At 38.5% G+C, this 15403-nt stretch overlaps 2 pseudogenes; one reads left to right on the top strand and one right to left on the bottom strand.

The window, feature by feature from the left end:
- The first annotated feature begins 9961 nt into the window (after window positions 1-9961).
- LOC148090453 (SRA stem-loop-interacting RNA-binding protein, mitochondrial pseudogene) lies at window positions 9962-10280 on the top strand (annotated as a pseudogene).
- Window positions 10281-13122: 2842 nt separating this feature from the next.
- On the bottom strand, window positions 13123-15099 carry LOC107526902 (RNA-binding protein 12B-like; annotated as a pseudogene).
- Between the last annotated feature and the right edge of the window lie 304 nt (window positions 15100-15403).

Raw genomic sequence — 15403 nt, 5'->3', positions numbered from 1 at the left:
AACATTTTGTTTATTTTTCAATTACAGTTTACATACAATATTATATTAGTTTCAGGTGTACAACCCAGTGATTAGACATTACATAACTTACTAAGTGATCATCCAATAAATCTCATACCCATCTGACTCCATACATAGTTATTACAATATCAGGGACTATATTTCCTATGCTGTACTTTACATCCCCATGGCTATTTTTTTTATGTTTTTATTGATTTTAGAGCTAGAGGAAAGGAGAGGGAGAGAGAGAAATATTGATGTGAGAGAAAAACATCCGTCGGCTGCCTTCTGCACTCCCCCTACTGGGCAGCCAAGGCATGTGCCCACACCAGGAATTGAACAGGTGACCGTTTGGTGCATGGGATGTCACTCAGCCAACAGAGCCACAGCTGCATAGTATTCCATTGTGCAAATGTACCACAGCTTTTTTATCCACTCAACTACTGATGGGCACTTCTTTTGGAATGTACCTAATAAGATCTAGAAGCAGGCCAGTCCGATAACTATCATAATTTCAAAGTAGTGATGAGGGCAAATAATATTTTGAGATACCTGCAAGAATCATAACTTGATATGGAAATATCTGTAATTACTCTTAGAAATAAAGCCACGGGCACTGTTGGGATTTGTCGCCTATATTAATAGTTGAAGAAAATGCTAAATTTGACTTGGAGGTTAATGTAAATAAAGATTTAACTTTTTTTTCCTCATTGAAGTTCATGCACTCCCTGACTCAACTTCAAGTTAACAATCCCTTCATTACAGTGCCAAGTTTTTGTCATTTTCTTTCAACTTCACTGTAAGCTCTTTGGGCCTGCTCAGTTGCTTTTCACCTATTATTTGCACTCAGTGTATCATAAATTGCTGTAACCTGCAGTCTTGTGGGCTGACACTCTAACCACTGAGAAAACCGGCTAGGGCTGTAAACAATTTTATTTATTTATTTTTTTTTAAAAATATATCTTTATCGATTTTAGAGAGAAGAAGGGAGAGGGAGAGAGAGCTAGAAGCATCAATGATGAGAGAGTCATTGATCGGCTGCCTCCTGCAGGCCCCCTGCTGGAAATCAAGCCTGAAACACGGGCATGTGCCCTGACCGGGAATCGAACCTCAATCTCCTGAATCCTGGGTCGATGCTCAACCACTGATCCATGCCCAGCTGGGCTAGGTTTTTAACATTTTTAATTCATTCAGTCCTCACACAACCTCTGATGTAGGTAACTATTATTATTATGATGATGATGATGATTTATATTTGAGGTGTATTTATTTATTTAGCATTTTTATTGAATTTATTGGGGTGACATCGGTGAATAAAATTATATAAGTTTCAGGTATACAATTCTACAATTCATCATCTGTATACTGTATTGTGTGTTTACCACCCCATGCATGTGAAGTGTCCTTCCATCACATTTTTCTTTGAGGGTGATTGTTGAAATTTGGCATTTGATAAAAACCCACCTCAGGGGCTTAGCGGGCATGGTTTGGGAAGAGATTAACCAAAGAATTTATGTGCATGTATGCATAGGGCAGGGACACAGACAATAGTGAGGTAGGCCTGGTGGGGGACAGTGGGTCAATGGGGGGAAAAAGGGGACATCCTTTTCAACAATAAAGAGAAATTAAAACAAAATAAGACAATTAAACAAACATGAAACCTCCCCTCTGTCTTGGTAAACTGGCTCCTTGCCTTGAAAGACCTTTATTGATGATCAAAGGTTGTTATGAGCCTTGGAATAAGCCCAAGGTGAAGGCTTAAGGTGTTCTGTCTTTTCTGGCCATTTAGCTTGCCTTCCTGTGTGTGTGTGTGTGTGTGTGTGTAGTGGAGGGGGAGGTGGTTTCTCTTCTCCTTATACAGGGCCTGCTTTTGAATGTCTTAATTAACTGGAGGGTCTTACCCTAGTTACTTCTCAGGGACCTGGATGTTCTATTGCATCACTCTACATACAATCTCTTGCTGCAGGTCTGTAATCCTCCTAAACTTAACTTCCATGGGTAATTCCTACTCTTTCAGGCAACTTTTCACAGCCTAAGAATTGAGCTTTGCTGCTCTTCCCATATGAGCTCTAAGCCAAGCAAAAAGAGGACCAGTCCTTCGAGTATTAAGCAGATAGGTCAGAAGATTGCAAACAATATTTTCTTTGCTCCCACCTGGTTCAAGGGCAGCCGCTGGGAATCGGTCCTTGCTTCATCCTAACCACATTGCATTACAGTGACCAGGGGTTGGGCCAAGGGCATATAAATACACCACGAAATTTCCTACTGCTTGGAAAGTTGCTTTTTTTTTATTGTACATTCACTTGGTGTCTCTAGATCTGTTACTGTTTCCCAGAGTGGCTATAAAGTTATTTTATTCCATCTCTAGTTGTTGTTGGTTTTTCATGCTTCCATCAGGGAACAAGGGCCTGGAACTTTTTATTTTTTTATCTTACTCTTCATGGTGCTGCATATATAAAACTCTTAAAATAATTGCATGCCCCTTGATTCATCAATGTAATTTTTAAAAGTTTTCCTTAATGTGACTAAAGAAGAATATTTGCAGAAGTATTTTCCCAAAAGATTATGATTTCAGATGAACAACATATGTGAAATACATTGTATATTTGAAAATAGAGGTCTAGCTAAACAAATTATGATACATTTGTGCAACAGAATACTACATTATTATAAATTAATATTATAAGATATTTACTGATGTAATGGATATTTTTAAAATATTAAGCAAAAAATTCAGCCTGAAAATGTAAGTATAATATGTGATAGTTTAATTAAAAAATAAATAATTACAGAAAGAACACAGACAGTTCATCAGCTATAATTTTGAGTCATATGAAAATGGGTAAATCTGCATTTTTGTTTTATTGGTATTTTTTATAATTTTGCAATTTGCTGAAAATGTCTATGCTTTTTGACACAGTGATATTACTTACAGTAACTTACTCAAAATAAGTAATCAATAATGCCCACAGCAACAGATTTATGTGTAGGACCAAGGAAAAAATAAACCACAAGGTGGAAACAGAACATACAAGCTTTATTGAGCAACAATGTGATAAGTATTCTTACGAGGGAAATCCCTTACAGCATGAGTCTGCCACAGAGGCTATAGCATGGGGTCATCACTCAAAGAGAAAGAAGGGGAAGGGAACTCGCAGCGGAAAAGAATTTTGGAAAGGGGACTTACGCATCTAGGTGATGTCACTCAGCAGCGTATCACAGTTTTTGGGTCAGAAGGTTCTGAAGGGCAACAGTGGCTTGAGGTCTTATCTTACTCCTGGCCAATAGATGCTGAATGTATTTTCATGGGCTATGCGAAGTATAGCTAAAAATCTGTTTATCTTCGGTTATGTTTAAAACAAGTGGTAAAAATTTGAGGGTTGATGGCAGGTGTTTGAGCTCATTTGTGTCAGTCTGCTGTGAAGAAATAAACTGGGGTCCAATGCACAGAGGTCATCTTTGGCTCACTTATATATAAAATTCTGTTTAAGTGTATCAATCAGTAGCTATTTTTTAATAGCATAGAAAAATATTTGGCATATATGTAACAATTGTTATGCATAAATAAAAATGCCTGCCTTTAAACAATGATTAGCACATAAAAAAGACCTCATGGCATAAAAGTAATTAAACAAATCAAAGTATAAAGTGTTTACATAAAACATTTTTACTAATTTATAAATATATCTATAACCATTCACTTTTAAAAGGTGGAAATTAAGTGAACTCAATATATTTAGTAGGTTGCATGACGTGCTAATAACTTGGTTTTATTTTCTGCTTCCTTCTTCCTTCTTCCTTCCTTCTTCCTTCCTTCCTTTCCTCCCTTCCTTCTTTCCCTCCCTCCATCCCTCCATCCCTCCCTCCCTCCCTTCCTTCTTTCCTCCCTCCCTCCCTTCCTTCTTTCCTTCCTTCCTTCCTTCCTTCCTTCCTTCCTTCCTTCCTTCCTTCCTTCCTTCCTTCCTTCCTTCCTTCCTTCCTTCCTTCCTCTTTCTTTCTTTCTTTCTTTCTTTCTTTCTTTCTTTCTTTCTTTCTTTCTTTCTTTCTTTCTTTCTTTCTTTCTCTCTTTCTTTTACGATAAATTCACTTATAAGCAGATTATGAACATTCCTCTCTATTAATAAAAATCTTTACAAATTTCAACAAGTTCCTTAAAATGTTTGAAATTTATAAAAGCTTCTTCTAAACCTTTTACTGTGAATTTTCTTGGAGGTCCTTTTTTTTCCTTCTTCTGCACTTTCCTTTTCTCTTGCCGCTTCTTTAGCTATGCATTTCTGTTTCTATTTCAAAACCTATTTCTGATCACTTATTAGAACAACCTCCAGGAGCTCTTCAATGTCACTGCCATGCATACCCAGGGTAAAGTTGTTTGCCATCTCAACCAAAGTCTAAATGATTTTTGGCAACTTCCTCATCCTTAGCAAATCTTTTGAAGTCATGGATGAACATCTTAAGTGTCTTCTTCCAGATGCCATTCATACACTCTTTGGCGATATCACCCCAAGCTGAAACAAGGTTCTTGATACAGTCATAGATGTTGTGATCCTTCCAGAATTGCATCAGTGTCTTCTCATTGTCTTCCTCAGTCATAGCAATAGTCTGGGTAAAGGTTCTCTTCAGGTCGTAGGCTTTAAAAGCTGCTACAAGTCCATGATCCATTGGTGGATCAAAGAGATGGTGTTTTGAGGAATAAAAACCACTTTGATACTGGGATGAACATCAGTAATAAAAGGAGACTATCCAGGAATATTGCCAACAATAAGCAATATCTTACAAGGTAATGTATTTTATTCTCCAAAGAGGGGGGCACTTTGGAAGAGGAGCTGCGTCATCCATGACTTTTTGCTGTTCCTGTAATACACTGGCAGTGTGTGCTTATTGATATGCTTGAAGGCCCTAAGGATTTCACTGTGCCAGATCATGAAGGGTTTCAATTCACAGAGTGCACCACTGCCTCCAAGCAAGACTGCTATTCTGCACTGAAAAGCCTTAAAACCTGGCATTGACTTGGCCTCCCCATGGAATGAAGATATCAGTTAAAATGAAGTCCAAAAACATATCCATAAAATTTATCAACTAAGAGACCATTTTTATAACTGTGAAAAACTTGGATTCAGCAGAGCTGTAGAAGCAGAAAAAAATTGGTGTGGATCCAGGCATGAATGAATGGAGAGGAAGAAATAGTAGTGAGCACCACAAAGCTAGCGAGTGGTAGAGCTGAACTGTCTGATTTGCTTTCTGCTATGCACTCATTAAACTCTTTCCCAGAGGAGTATCTGACAATATGTCAAATAAAAATTTCAAAACCTGGGTTGATATGACACCCCCGATTGGAGATCATTAGGTCCAGCTTCAAGACAAGTTTCTCAAAGGATGTTGGGACATTTGTGTGCCTGGGAAATAAAGGGACTCAGGAAATCTTCAAATGAACCTCAACTTTAAAATACCAATGGGCTTAAGCTTCTTCAGGCTTTTACTCCTCCTTTCTTAGAGTTCTTGATATAATCATATTTTGATACAGGGGATCTTCCTATAGAGGGATTTAGAAGCAGCACTTACATATTTATTATCAAAAGTCAGCATTAACTACCAAAATCATTTAGAAATTAGATAAACAAAAATTTGTTCATGGAAGAGCACTAATTTCTTTTTCTTTTTTTAATTTATTTTTTTAAATATATCTTTAATGATTTCAGAGAGAGAGAGAGAGAGAGACACGTCAATGATGAGTCATTGATGGAGCCCACAACCAGGCATGTGCCCTGACCGGGAATTGAATCCTGATCGCCTGGATTCTAGGTTGATGCTCAATCGCTGAGCCACACCCGGCCGGGCAAGAGTACTAATTTCTGATATATCTTATAATTGCTGGGTGCATGGTGATCATAAAAAGCAAACCAACTTTTAGTAAATTTTATAATCGTGTGCACACAGGGTAAACCACTTCCTGCCATCCTTGGCACAGCTCCTCCTGCCCTTGGTACAAGTCTGCATTTTTACAAATTTTACTCTTCAAAGAAAGGGATGATGTAATATGTTCACTGGAGGACAACTGCAGTGTCAAAGGTAGTGCCAATGCAATAAATAAAAAAGAGGTGCCTAACAGAGGCAAGATAATGAGAGACCTATAAAAAGATAAAATTTTTTTTTATCAGATGCTTGAATATCTGTGTTTCATATTTTAAAAACAGAGTGATTTCGAATGTCAAGATGTCTGACCTAGGGCCATGAGTATGAGAGTTTGAAGTGGAGTGAAATTGAAGAGATAAAACATCTATAAAGCATCAAGTTTGTTGAGAGAGCTAGCCACAGGGTCACCAAGGCCATCCATGAAGATGACAGGACCCAAATATTAATATCATAACAATGTCATTAAGAAACAATCTTTTTGCATCATGATTATACATTTAAATATATGCCTTACCCAGAATGTACCATGTTATCTCACTGGAGTCCTACAAAAAAATCTTTAATTGAGTTTTATTATTTTTTCCCAATTTTATGGATAAGGAAACCAAGGATTAGAGAGATTAAATTACTCAGCTTGGTTCACACAGCTAGTGGGTGGGAGAGCTGAGCTGTCTGATATGTTTTCTGATATGCAATCATTAAAAATTGCTGAATGAATCAATGATGTAAACCACTAAAAGTCCATAGCTTTCATGGTGTTCTATATTAGCCTGACAAGTGTGTGTGTCCATGTGAGTCTGTGTGTAAATCTCTATGTATCTATCAATTTAATCAGATTTAACAGACTCAAAAGGTATGACAAAATAAATCAACACATGAAAGAATAAACAAGAGTATCTCAGCTCTCAAATCACTTTAATACCCTCCTCTTATATATTTACAACTCAGTTTCAAAATGTTAATTTTTGCCATGATGAAAAGAAATTGTAATAGACAAGTAGCATTTGTCTGACTATAAGAATTAGATCCCACTCTCCAAAGCCATGCAAACAAATAACATGGAAAGAAATATTTAAAAGGAACACACTTCTGGACATGTTTGTTTCACATTGAATCAGATTTATGTCACTTATATTGCTTTGAATGGATTAAGTTGTACCCAGCACTGTCTTGGCAACTGCAATCACAAAGAGAGAGCATAATCAAACTACAGCTGTGTGTGTTTCTGAAGAAAAATGAAACACCCAAAGCAGGTGATATGCATCTGGCTTGAGGTTAAATTGAAACAAGTCTGGCTCAGTTTTCTGATTCTTTCTAACAAACGAAAACAAAGTTCCTAGAACTTCTTCCTGTGGCACATAATTAGGCAAAGTAGAGAGAATTTACAATGTTTTCGGCTCTGGTGAATCCAACAAAATCATCACCTGACTCTAAAAAACAGCTGGTACCAAATATTCACTTTAATTAACTTATCTAATTTTAACTTCAAATCACAGCTGTAAACTCAGGGAAGGTAAATATACAACTGAAGCACTGTGTAGGCTGGAGGAAAATATCCTTATATACACCTGTGAATCAGAATAAGAAATAGCATGCTGCTCTTCTAACTCCCACAGTTGTCATGCATACCACTTTAGTGATTTATTCTACTGAAAACTTTCATAACACTTCAGAATTTGTCATGTTATGTTAATGGAGTTGACCACCCTTCCCATTGATTTGGGATTTCCTGGCATGCAAATAATTAATAGCATACTTAATAATTTTATAACTGTAATTGTTTTAGATAAATTTTTAGCATTGACATTAACACTATCAAGGCCTTAACCTTCAGAATTAGTGTAATGATACTTTTATGTAAATCAAGACTTACTGACTTTCAAAAATGTCAGAGCAAGAATAATTTCTGATAATACAATGCCCTCCTCCTGCTGTCACTCACAGGATTGGTAGCAGCCCTAACCTTTTATTACATGCTGATAGAGCTAAGTATTTCTGTCCAGCAATGCATATATCCTAGGGAGTACAACACTTACCTACTCTTCTAAATTAGGATTCAGTAAAGTTTTTCTGTAAAGGCTCATATAGTAAATAGTTTATGTTTTCCATCCTATCAACTCTCTATCACAACCACTTAAATCTGGCATTGTAGCATAAAAGCAGCCAAAGGCAATAAGAAAATGCATGGATTTAGTTACGTTCCAATTAAACATTATTAACCAAAAAAGGTAACGGGCTACATTTGGTCCTCAGGCTACAGTTTACTGACGCTTATCCTATACCCTTTTGGTTGTTCTCTTACCTCTTCTGATTAATGACTTATTAATTGATCTAAACAACACTTAGAAAGAGTTGATATGTTCTACATACTCAAACCAGTTGCAGAGTTAACTTGTATGTGTGCATACATTTAACTGTCAGCAGAAGTAGCAGAATCTAAATATTGATTTTGAGATTGAAGTGTCTGAGTTCTAATTTTATATTGGCCAATGGCTATCATGTATTTATAAAAAGTCCTAACCATTAATCAGTGTAAAATACAATGTTAAGAAATTTACCAAATTATTGTAGAATGTTGAGATCTAACTTATTTTATTACAAAAGACAAGATCAGTGAGAGGTATCATAGTTCCAAAAATGACAGTTTCATATATAACAAAAAATTATGAAAAATTTGTTTGATCTCTGTTTACAGTACCTGCTGTCATGCCTGTACTGTGGTGGATATTATGAGATTCACACAGGGTGAGGGAGTATATCAAATATTCCATCTTCTGCACCAAGGAGTGGCGTAATATGTAGTGCTCTTGCAAAGATGTCTCTATAGAACCCGCAAAAGGACCCCAAGAAAAAGAGAGTGCACATTTGGGTACATAATATACTAAATAGCACCTTACAGGTGAGAGAAAACTGCAAATAGTACCAGCTAAATCAAAAAGTATTTGCTCTTGCCCTAGCAGGTTTGGCTCAGTGGTTAGAACGTTGGCCCTCTGACCGAAGGCTCCCCGGTTCGATTCCGGCCAAGGGCACATACCTTGGTTGCAGGCTCGGTCCCAGTGGGGGTGAGAGCAGGAGGCAACCAATCAATGCTTCTCTCTTTATTTCTCTCTCTTTTCCACTCTCTCTGAAAAGCCATGGAAAAAATATCCTCAGATAAGGATTATGAGAAAGAAGATACCTACTAAGAAGGGTTCCTGGTGGCTAACTGGGCTCAATGTTTTTAGAAAAAGGAGCCTATCAGCCATTTTTGCACAGGGACCTCTTGCACAAACATGCACTTCAGGGAGAAGTGGGATCTGAACTGCCTGCCTCTGACTGAGCTGCCTGCCTGCACTGTGCTCCTGCCATCTGAGCCAGCCCTTATAACAGAGTTCCTGGAGTCCTATTTAAACCAAGAGGGCTTAGGCTTTCCCCACCCAATCAGAGTTGCCAGCTCCAATCAACCAGCGTGGTTCTATTCTGACCAATCAAGACAATGAACCGAGTTGGTATCCTCATTTGCATGAAAACATACCAATCAGTGATCAGGGGCGGGGACTTCTCTCCATATAAGCCAATTCCCCTCTGACTCTGAGGGCACACTTTACTTCGGAAGCCTAAAGACTGCATTTTCCTGGCTCGGCTGAAAAACCAAAGCTGTCGGCCAGAGTAGAGTGAGCAGACCAGCTGGGAGCAGAGCAGAGCTGTCTAGTCGAGGGGGTCCTGGTCCCAGGCCACCTGGCCCTCTGGCTGACTCATAGCAGTGCTGTTTTTACAGCCTTGCTGTATCGCAATCAAGTTGTTTTGCACTGAATAAAGTTTCCTTCTTTATTGCACCTTAAATTGGGGATTTCTGTTGTCGTTGAATTGGCACCAACAACCCTCAGTTGACACCATTCACAGTCCTCAATGCCAAAGCAAAAGAAGTAGTGACAAATAGGGGAGATAAATATGAAAAGAACACAGCACATCCCTCCATGCTACAGCTAGATCGTGAGCATCAAGTGAGAGGGATTTGAGAGCAGTAAAGTATGAAGTATAAAAAACAAGAGTTTTGGTCTGCAATCTAAAGATGGCTGTGAGGGGCGCTATAGCTCTGTGGGTGAGTGCTGTCTGGCAGGTAGCTTTTGTCAGAAAAATCCCCTGGACCGCTGCCTTGAGTGAGCTGAGAGAACACCTTGCACAATTTGGCCATGTACGAAAGTGCACTGTACCTTTTGACAGAGACTGGCTTTCACAAAGGAATGGGCTGGATTCAGTTGTCTTCAGAACTTCAGAATGCACTACAACAGGACAGTCATGTTATTGATGGAGTAAAGCTCCATGTTCAAGCTCAGAAACCAAAAGTTTTGCAAGGGGATCAAAAATCTGATGAAGAGAAAGATTTTTGAGACTATTACTGCCTATTAAATAAAGGAACTAAACTGAAAAAAAAAAAAAAAAAAAGGTTTCATCTTATATTGTAATACATTTTCTTTAAAACTCAAAATTTAGACAGCTGTTATCTGAAAGTAACTTAAAAAAACGGTGTGACTTTCCCAATTTGCCATCAACAAGCAAGAGAGAGAGATTGGACTGTCTGAAAATGCTGCTGCAAGAGGGATGATCCTGTTTCATAATTTTACCCCATCAAAGTTAGCCTGTTCAATAAAATAGTTTAAAATGCATGTTTCTTTTCCCAACAATTCAACTCCTGAATGTCTTTCCTCTAAGTTCTCTTCACTTACTCCACCATAAATGATATACAGTTTAGATATGTCATTATAAAATTTCAAAGGAAAGAGGGAGAGGAGTGGGGGGGAAGGAGGAAAGAAGGGGGAGAAAGGGAGGGAGAGAAAGAAAGGGAGAGAGAGGGAGAGACAGAGAGAAATTCACCTCCAAATGGACCTAATTTTTGACTTCCCATGAGCAACAATGGATGGTAGAAGAAAGCAGAGAAATTCTTTCAAAAATCTGAGGGAAGCCAGGCCAGCATATCTCAGGGCTTGAGTATGGACCTATGATCCAGGAGATTGAGGTTCAATTCCCAGTCAGGGCACATACCCGGGTTGCAGGCTCAATCCCCAGCAGGGGGGGGTGCAGGAGGCAGCTGATCAATGACTCTCTCATCATTGATGTTTCTCTCTCCTCCTCTCCCTTCCTCTCTCTGAAATCCATAAAGACATTTAAAAAAAAAAAAATCTGAGAGAAGATTATTTTTCATCTTACAAAATTACACTCAAAATATTCATTAGAGTAAAATAATGTAAAAACTCAGAACAGTTACATATTACTACCTTCTTTTTAGTTGCAATTATTTATGTTTATAAAACTTTTCAAGTTATGAACGTGGAATCTAAAAAATAGCCCAAGCTTTTTACATAAGTAAATTTCACGGTCACAGTATGTGCATTTTGAAGTATTTATAATTAATGGAAAGCTTAACACAGTAATATCTCAGACGAGAAAGTGGGCATTAATTCTGCAGGCAGTCAGCAATAAAAACGCTAAATCTGAACAATCGGTTACTGACTATTTCCTTATACATTTTGGGTAAAAGATGGATACAACAAAATGTAAATGAAAGTGAATATAAAAATTATCTTCCCCAAATATAGCTCTACTTTATACAGGTCTTGAGGTTTATCCATGACATCAACAAAAATTAGTGCACTCAGAGAATTAGTCCTTTCCCCACTGTCAAAAAAAGAACATATATAATTTTAATTGGGGAAAAGTAAACTGCACTTACCCTTTGAGGCATCAGGGTGGGACCTGGAGAGTATTATGCTAAGCAAAATAAGCCAGGCAGAGAAAGACAAATATCTCATGATCTTAATCATGTGTGGAATCTAATGAACAAAATAAACCGATGAACCAAATAGATCCAGAGACACAGAAGCATGGGGTGGGGGAGTGGGTGGGGAGAGATTAACATAAAAACTTATATGCATATATGCATAACCTATGGACACAGACAATAGTGTGGGGCAGGCCTGGGGGGGTGCAAGGTGGAGGGGATCAGTGGCGGGGAAAGGAAACATTTGTAGTACTTTCAACAATAGAGATAAGTTAAAACAAAAACAAAAAAACAAAACAAAACAAAAAAAAAAGAAAAGGTAAACTGCAATTTCCAAGCCAAAAAAAACTGGACTCACATTCTACTGCTTACATTTGTTCTCTTCACAGGTCAAATTTAAAATGTTTCTTTTTATTGGATAATTAAAAATAAACACTTTAAAAACCATAAATGCATTTTACTGCATCAATACTGTGGGGAAGTAACTTTGAATTTAGAAGTGTTCTCTAGTGCAAAATTAACCTAATTTTGGATGGGCCAACTGGCCTATCACTTAGATTAAAAAAATCAATAAGTAGATCTTTAATAGCAGCCATAGCTGTGTTATAGTTTGTCATAACAACAATGGCTTCAGCTGTAGGTAATCTTTGCTCATTATACTATATCGAAACTGAATCAGGTCTGATTTTATAACCATGGAAAATTTCTAGAATTTCATTAACCTTAGCCTCAAATGGAAGATCCATCATCTTAATAGGTCTTATTCTACCTAAACAACAATTTCATTTTGGATCAAGCATAAATCTCCCTTCAGGAAAACTTCCCATGTATGCTTTCCAAAACCAAACTTGCCACCTTCTGAGTGATCAAAATTCATCTAAAATCATCTGATGGGCTCTAAACTCCAGAAGGTCTAAAATCATCAAGAATTCTAGTCCTCTTCAGGAGCTTCCCTGAGGTTTTCCTCCTGGAGCCATCTGAAGTCCTCATCAGAAGGACATTTAAAATCTTCCTCCCGAGGGCTCTGGAAGTCCTTTTCAGGAGGGTTCCTAAAGTCCTTCATCTGGTAGGGACCTGAAATCTTCATCCAGTGGGTGCCTGAAATCTTCCTCTAGGGGGTGCCTGAAATGCTCCTGGGGTGGTCACATGAAGTCCTTCTCAGGAGAACACCAGAAATCCTTCATGGGAGAACACCTGAAGTCCTCCTCTAGAAGCCACCTGAAGTTCTGTTAGTAGGTTGCCTAACGTCTTCCTCCGTAAGATTGCTGAAGCCCTCCTTAGGTCATCACATCCATTCTCCACTAGAGAAGCCCCCTGAAGTCATCCTCAGGGGGTCATCTCCAATTCTCCTCAGATGGCTGTCTGAACTGTCCCTTGGAAGTCACCTTCAGGCCTCCTATAGGAGGCCACCACTAGTCCTCTTCAGGGGTTCACCTAAAGGCCTCCTTGGGAGGCTACCTGAAATCCTCCTCAGGTGGCCACCTGCAGTAGTCCTCCCTAGACTTCCTGAAGTTCTCTTACGTAGGGTGTCTGAAATCTTCCTCCCAAGGGCATCTGAAGTCCTCTTCAGGAGGCCTCCAGAAATGTCCCTCCCAGAGGCACCTGAAGCCTTCTGGAAAGCACCTATCAGACTGTTGGAAATTCCCCTGGGAATGCTTGAAATTGTCCAGTTGCCTCAAGTTTCCTTGCCGATGCCTAAAGTTTTCAGAAAAACCCACTGCGTATACTGGTGGATCATTTGAGTCAAATGAATGAGAAGGGTCATCTCTATTATATGACTGTGAATAGTCTTGAATTCTCTTACTGGACAGAAAGGAAAAATTTACACCAAACTCCTGCATTTGTGCCTCATATGTAGTAAGTCTTTTTTTAAAAAAAATTATTGATTTATTTTTTTAGAGAGAGAGGAAGGGAGAGAGAGAGAGAAACATCAATTTGTTGTTCTGATTATTTATGCATTCATTGGTTGATTCTTATATGTGCCCTGACCAGGGATCAAACCCACAACCTTGGAGTATCTGAAGGACATTCTAACCAACTGAGTAACACAGCCAGGGCCTCAGACATAAGTCTTAACATTACCTTTTCCCCCAAGAATCTTCGACAATTTAAACGTTCAGCTTCTGATTTGAATATCTCCAATGCTTCTCCCAGACCAACTCCTTTGTCATCATAAAGCAAGTAAATGTCATCCTCAGCAAGAGAAAAGTCTGCAAAGAACATTTGCACTTCAACTTTTGTTACATCAAATGGAAAATATATGCGCAGTTTCTGGCCTGAGTAGCCCTCTTGAGAATATTTTTGTGAAACATGCTCAAGCCTCTTATTCTGTTGAGGCTGGTCTTTTCATAACATTCAGTGAATTTCAGCATTTGTTTTCTAGAAATGGGATCAACAAGAACTTGATGATATAAAACAGATATATGTAAACCCAGAGCGGTGTTATAGTCTTTTAGAGTCTTGAACATCACAAAAGCATATCTTGTTCTTTCATCTTTATATAAAAACCTAATCTGTTCATTACTCAGATCAGTATCTCTAAAAAATTCCTTAAATCTATTTTGTTAATACTTAGGGATAGATTTTTTAAGTGAACATAAAATCTGGGAGGGGAACAAGAACATGTTCTTCTGGGAGATTTTTGAATGAGATTGTTTTTGAAAATGTCTATCATTTATTCCTCTTGGGGGCAAATGTTCTTCAGTTCTTATAGGAATGTCACCCTCTTTAATTGCACCACCACCAAACTCTAACCACTGTTGTTCTGAGCCTTGCATTACTTCTACTCATCTGGAACTCATTACAATTCTATGACATTTAAGACCTTTTGAAGCAACAATACAAGAAGCAGATTTTACTATGTCATCACCATTATTTTGGCCATCATGTTTTAAGATAATCGCTCCATCCACATAAAAACCAGAAAAGAAGACATGTACATCATCTTCATTTACTACATAGGGCAAACCTCATAGAAATCAGGAAGGATTCTCTATCTTCAATGACGATGTCTTTCTTGGCCTTAAATCACTGTGTTCTGTACCATTAGTACGAAACCCAGCACTTTGTTTAATCTGAGAGCCATATCTAGAATTATTTTCTTTTTTAATAAACAAAATTAGCAGCCAATCCCTGATGCCCCAGATCTTGGCCGCTCTCTTTCTATGTGATCAGTTCTTTGCATTTCTATAGTCTGCATTTCTGCCTGACTGCTAACAAAGAGCTCTACAGATGAATCCTTGATAAACGCTCAACAACTTAGGACACGTCTTGCATCGTCATTTGTAGCAAATACCATAAAAGCCTCCCTGATTTGCCCTCCAGTTGTATGCACTCTTCCATCAGAAATAGTTCAAGCCCATGAAAAAGTGACAAATGTCCACAGGCCCCCAAATAAAAGGAAGCCCCAGTAAAGAGATGACTACAACCATGTTGAGCTCAAAACACAGTAGTAAGGACCTTCTTGTAATTTCTTGGAGACCAATTAGTTCTGTAAAAGCAACTTAACACTGCTGCCAAGTCCGACATGCAAGACCCGGGGCGGGGGGCACTTGTCCTCGCAGCAGCCCCCACCCCACCCCACCCCGAGAAGAGCTAGAGAGAGTCCTGGGCAAGCCAAGAGGAGGATGGCACCCATTCTCCCCTCCACTCCGGACAAATGGATGTCTCTCACAGACATTATAAGGGACTTGAGGGTGTTTCTACACCGGGGAGTGAACCAAGAGAAAAGAATGT

Source organism: Miniopterus natalensis, chromosome X (genome assembly GCF_054644295.1).
Source record: "Miniopterus natalensis isolate mMinNat1 chromosome X, mMinNat1.hap1, whole genome shotgun sequence".
Lineage (NCBI taxonomy): Eukaryota > Metazoa > Chordata > Mammalia > Chiroptera > Miniopteridae > Miniopterus > Miniopterus natalensis.
The sequence above is the reverse complement of the archived record's forward strand: the minus strand, read 5'-3'. Positions and strand labels throughout refer to the sequence as shown.